This window comes from Chiloscyllium punctatum, chromosome 52 (genome assembly GCF_047496795.1).
Source record: "Chiloscyllium punctatum isolate Juve2018m chromosome 52, sChiPun1.3, whole genome shotgun sequence".
Taxonomy (NCBI): Eukaryota; Metazoa; Chordata; class Chondrichthyes; order Orectolobiformes; family Hemiscylliidae; genus Chiloscyllium; species Chiloscyllium punctatum.
Genome location: NC_092790.1, coordinates 4,538,937 through 4,544,909, shown reverse-complemented (window position 1 = coordinate 4,544,909; position 5,973 = coordinate 4,538,937). Strand labels below are relative to the sequence as shown.

General features: G+C 41.4%; 1 non-coding gene across 1 annotated transcript; it reads left to right on the top strand.

Annotated features, from left to right (window-relative positions):
• The first annotated feature begins 3,688 nt into the window (after nucleotides 1-3,688).
• trnas-gcu (transfer RNA serine (anticodon GCU)) lies at nucleotides 3,689-3,770 on the top strand. Its single transcript has one exon. It is a non-coding gene; the product is annotated as a tRNA-Ser (tRNA).
• Nucleotides 3,771-5,973: the final 2,203 nt, after the last annotated feature.

Below are 5,973 nucleotides of genomic sequence, written 5' to 3'. Positions count from 1 at the left end.
CAGTTAACGTTTCACATCCATTGGGTCCGTCTCTCCACAGATGCTGCCAGACGTCCTGAAATATTACAGCAACGTCTGTTTTTGTTTGATTTTCAACATCAGCAATTTTTTCGTTTTTGTTTTCTTATTTTCTGCCAATATGATTTGGCTAAAGATTACGTTAAATGTTTTAAATATGACTGTGATGGAACGGACAGATTCCACCAGGCGGCTCCTTTTATTTGGTTCACGTGACCAATGCCTTTCCACTTGGTCACCGCGCCCGACAGCTGCACTGCATATAAATTGACAAAATTGTGGCATTCTCTCGGATTGGTAATCAGGTGAGAGATTGATTGAAATTTTTGAAAAATTAAGAAAAACTGATAAAATACGGGATATAAAACGAGAAACTGATAGGGAAATAGAGAATAGCGAATGATAATTTCTTGACAAAACTGAAATATAATTGCTCAAGATTCAGAAAGTGCTTTCATCCACAAACATTCCACAATATGGAATGTAATGTTTGGGACAACCAGTGCAAGCAGATAGCAAAACCTTCATTTTAAAGTGTTGCTGCAACTGATTTGGTTTTCATAAATGCACACATGGGACTCAGTGCTGTAATGATCTCCTAAAATGCAAAAGGAAATCCTTGCCTTCGAGGATACGTGGGGAATGTTCACTGATTCATCCCAGTAATGGCAGGACTGTCCTCTGGAAGCGTATGAGTAAAATCTTTCAATGTTCCATGGAGTTTCGAATGAGTGGTGAAGGGAATGTCTCCATTCACAAATTAATCATTCGGTAGAATTCAATGCAGAGACCCATGAAATGATGAACAAATTGAACAAGAACACGGACATACGATACACAATAGCTACGACAATTACTTTGTGAAAACTGTTGATTTCAGATTCACTGTAGCCTTTGGTGATGGCATTTACTGTCCAGAACCAGTCTGCACTGGAATGACGGGAGACACACTATGAAGTATTTGAACTTCAGTCACCTTCAGAAATAGCTGAGACTGACTCCGGACACGGGGATTTAGAGATGTTGGCCTTACAAACCTTTCAGACATTCCTTGGAAGAATAAAGGAAGTGATGGAAAATTTTCGTCTCCATGGAGACGATATTCATGAACTGGATAGATAGTAATTTACCTTATTGGAGTTCATAAATAGAGGCGTCATATTTGAAAAGCAAAGAGTTCATAGTGTAACAGTAAAATCATTTCGTCACACTCAGTGGGGACATTGTGTGCAATCCTTGTCCTCATTATCCACCAAAACATGTGAAGAAGTTAGAAAGGGGACAGAAGCTGTTTCCTGGATAGCAAGATATTAGAAAGCCAAGTGACGTTGTTTACTGAGACATAAAAATATCAGAAAGGATACAAACGGGATGATAGAATGAATGAAAGAGTTTATTCACGAACGTTGGAAATGCTGGAGCAGAAATACGCATGTTTGAAGTAAACAAATGAGATTTTCACATAACGCGAGGTTTGAAAGAGTACATCGGGGAAATTCCTTCTTTCGAGTGAATAAATAACTTTCGTTAGAGCTTGAAAACCATTAGTGAATGATTAAGAAAAGTTTGGAAGAGAGTTTCTTCCACTCAATAGAGTTATTTAATTCGGGAACGACTTTCCAGAAATAAAAAGTAGAAGCTGACTTCAGAGTGTTTTAAAAGATACACGAACAAACGTACAAGAAGAGAATTTACCATTGAGTGAAAGTCAGTGTGGTTGCGTAACAATTTCGAATTTGTTGACTTCAGACACAAAGTCATTTCATGAACACGTACAACTGAATAAGACTGAGTATAACAAGATCATGGTTTGGTCAGGTGTGGCGTATTATTCAAGGTGAAACGCTGTAAATAGAGCTTATGTCGTAAAATAACTGCAGACAGAAGTTATATCCACTTGAAGACGCAACACCTACTTTAAAGATTTGACCACATTTGCATGACGTTATGTACATTTCGTACAATCTTAACTCCAGCCAAGAAATCCACCAAGAAGACTCTGTCCTTTTGTCTTGTTCACCCTCTGCACTTCTCTGCAGCACTCCATTTAAGATAAAATATGCTCAGACCAACATTCAGTTCAACACAATATTCAAACGGGCAATGTGATTTCTTTTTTTATTATTGCAATAACCTTTGTGAGTTTGCAACAAACTGTGGAACATGAAACCAGTTCAACATCTATTTTCCCGGAATTTAATGTAGTGCACATCGGAAACGTTATCCATCTTGTGAAAAATCACCTTCGGCTCTCTCTCCACACATGTCTCTTCACATTGTCGATCCTTGCAGTATGTTTGTTGATCAAGGAGCCATTATCCAGAAAAGGTTGTTTCTCAATCCACAAACACGGGTATTTTCCCAAAAACTTGGCTTTGCTCAATATCACCTTCTGTCCGTACCCCTCAAGACAACGACAAATTGAAGCTGCTCCATGTGAGGCTCAGAATTCAAACTTCGACACAGCACACCCCACTATACTGGAACAGAGATACCGTGCACTGGTCACCTTCAGCACAGGAGCAACACATTAATGCTTACCTCCACATTCCTGCTTTTACCTTAACGTTTGGGAAACCGAGTTTCTCTGATTCCATGGCTAGTAACGGGGGTTATATGATTATCTTCACCAGTGGTTCTGACCCGGCGTGAGGAAAATGGTGAGGTTCTCATTGTAAAGATGGATAGATTGATGAATTGTACGATTTCATCTATTGCCTTCACTAATACATGAGCTTTTTGTTTTGAGTTGCATCTGTAGAAATCTTAAAATCTTCATCTTTAACAGACTCAATGACAGATCTCCATTGTGTCTCTGGCATCGAATTTCATAGTGTAAACCCCCTCTGAATTCTTCCACTGCAGTCCGCTGTTCAGGAAGTGTTCCTGTTGTGGGAAATGCACTTCCCCGTGTGTCACCTGCTGCTCCCAGCATGCGCTCTGGCACTGCACTCATTTTCCTTCTGACAATTGCTCACTGTTTTGCTGTGATCATACAGTGATTTGGTGACCCACGGCCCAGGAAAATGATACATATCAAGGTTTTTGCATTCTTGAGTTCAATTGTCAGTTTAGCCTTATTTTGGATTTTGAAATTGTCTGTTCTGTACACAAGTGAGTGTCAAAAACATCTGAGCGGAAGTTAGGTGTTCCGAATAATGACATTGAGCACTATGCGCTCTCCTCTAGTCTGGAAAATAATTCCTCACAGGCAATTTAATAGACAATAGACAGCAGGTGCAGGAGTAGGCCATTCTGCCCTTCGAGCCAGCACCACCATTCATTATGATTATGGCTGAACATCCTCAATCTGTATCTGTTCCTGCCTTATCCCCATAACCCTTGATTCCAACATCCTTAAGAGCTCTGTCCAACTCTTTATTGAAAGAAAACCTCCTGCTGTCTCGGGTTCTTCATTCCGTTGACTACAAATCTTCACAGAATTCAACAGACCTTGTTACATAGTCATTTCCTAATTTTTGTTCAGATCACTGTGTGCACAGTGTGACAGTTGGAGTGCACTTGCCCCACAACCTAGGGGTCAGACCATAGTCTTGGAACCGTACTTTGTTATTTTATCATTTCACCAACACCAGGGAGAAATATCTGCTGCTCTGCATAATTTACGCAATTCAATTATTCATAGGGTCATAGCTTTCGAGACACCTGTGACGAGGTGGCCGAGTGGTTAAGGCGATGGATTGCTAATCCATTGCGCTCTGCGCGCGTGGGTTCGAATCCCATTCTCCTCGCTATCATCAGCGGCTTCCAATGGTGTCGTTTTAAGATGATCACAGCTGTCGTATTTAAACTGGAACACCAACGGTCAGTTTTTGTGCACTGACGCTATTACACAATCTCAAAGAATCGTTTGAGCCTGTTGACTAAACCGCATTGAAATGTAGGTTGCCTTGGGATAATGAAAATATCCAGACGTTTAATTACCTGGCTAGGTAACATCATCATCAGTGGTGACTTCCAAGTGAAGTGAAGCTCTCGTCTCCTGCTTTCTATTTATATCTTTCTCCTAGATGGGGTTCCTGGGGTTTTGTGGTGATGTCATTTCCTGTTCGTTTACTGCGGAGTTGATAGATGGAATCCAGATCTATGTGTTTGTTTATGGCATTGTGGTTGGAGTGCCAGGCCTCTCGGAATTCTCTGGCGTGTCTTTGCTTAGCCTGTCCCAGGATAGATGTGCTGTCCCCGTCGAAATGCTGGTATTATTAATCCGTGAGTAGGGCTACGAGAGAGAGAAGGTCGTGTTTTTTTGTGGTTAGCTGGTGTTCGTATATCTTGGTGGCTAACTTTCTTCCTGTTGTCTTGCGTAGTTTTTGTGGCAGTCGTTGCATGGCATTTTGCAGATGACGTTGGTTTTGTCCATGGGTTGTACTGGGTCTTTTAAGTTTGTTCGTTTTTGTTTGAGAGTGTTGGTGGCTTTGTGTTTTACTGGGATTCCGAGGGGTCTTAGTAGTCTGGCTGTCATTTCTGAAACTTCTTTGATGTATGGTAAAGTAGTTAGGGTTTCCGGCTGTGTTTGGTCTACTTGTCGTGGTTTGTTCTTGAGAAAACTGCGCAGTGTATTTTTTGAGTATCTGATCTTCTCGAATACGTTGTATAGGTGGTTCTCCTCTGTTTTCCGAAGTGCGTCTGTGCTGCAGTGTGTGGTGGCTCTTTGGAATCGTGTTCTTTTCCAGCTTCGTTTGTGTGTGTTGGGATGGTTGCTGGTGTAGATAAGTATTTGGTCAGTGTTTTTGTCGGATTTCTGTATACGCAGGTTTGTAGTACTCCGTTGTCCTTTCTTTCTACTGTGACGTTCAGGAATGCGAGTTTGTTGTCGGTTTCATCCTCCTTCGTGAACATTATGCCTGTGAGGGTGTTGTTGATGATGTTAAATGTCTTTACTATATTGTTTCGTTTTGTGATGACGAAGGTATCATCTGCGTAGCGGACCCAGATTTTGGTTTGATTGTTGGTAGGGCTGTTTGTTCAAGTCTTTGCATTACCGTGTCTGCTATGAATCCTGACAGCGGAGATTCCATGGGTGTGCCGTTGGTTAGTTTGTAGACTATGTTGTTGAAAGTAAAGTGGGTGGTGAGGCACATGTCCACAAGCTTCATGATGTTTTCGTTGGTAATGTGATTGATGGTGGTTGGTGTGTGTGATGGTCTCTTCTAAAAGTGTGGTAAGTGTTTCCTTTGCCAGGTCGATGTTGATGATGGTGAACAGTGCCGTTATGTCGAATGAGATCATTGCTTCCTCTTCCTCTACTTTGGTGTTTTTGATGATTTTTAGGAATTCCTGGGTGGAGTGGATGGAGTGCTGTGACTCTTCTCTGAGGTATTTCAGTCTTGAGTGTAGTTCATTGACCAGTCTGTGAGTTGGTGTTCCGGGTAATGAGACTATGGGTCTGAGGGGGGCTCCTGGTTTATGGATTTTTGGTAGTCTGGTCCGACTTGGGCAACACATTGATCCTGGGACAGTCTAAGCAAAGACATGCCAGAGAATTCCCAGAGGCCTGGCACTCCAACCACAACGCTATAAACAAACACATAGATCTTAATGCCATCTATCAACCCCGCAGAAAATGAACAGGAAATGACATCACCATAAACCCCAGGAACTCCATTCAGAAGAAAGATATAAATAGAAATCAGGAGACAACAGCTTCACTTCACTTGGAGGTCGCCATTGATGATGTTACCTCGTCAAATAATAAAACGTCTGGATATCAAACCTACAGCTCAGCGAGCAAACCTCCACCCTCAACCTCAACCTGAGCTACAAACCTTCAAAGTCCTTGCGATTTAAAGTGTCTTTATACGCATATCATGAATAGACTTTTCGTTATAATACCCGTCTGGTTCAAAGAAGAAGACACCACATTTCAAGTTGGATGACAACGTTACCAAATTTGTTTTGAAATTGAGATCTATTTGATCATTTTACACAGTGAGC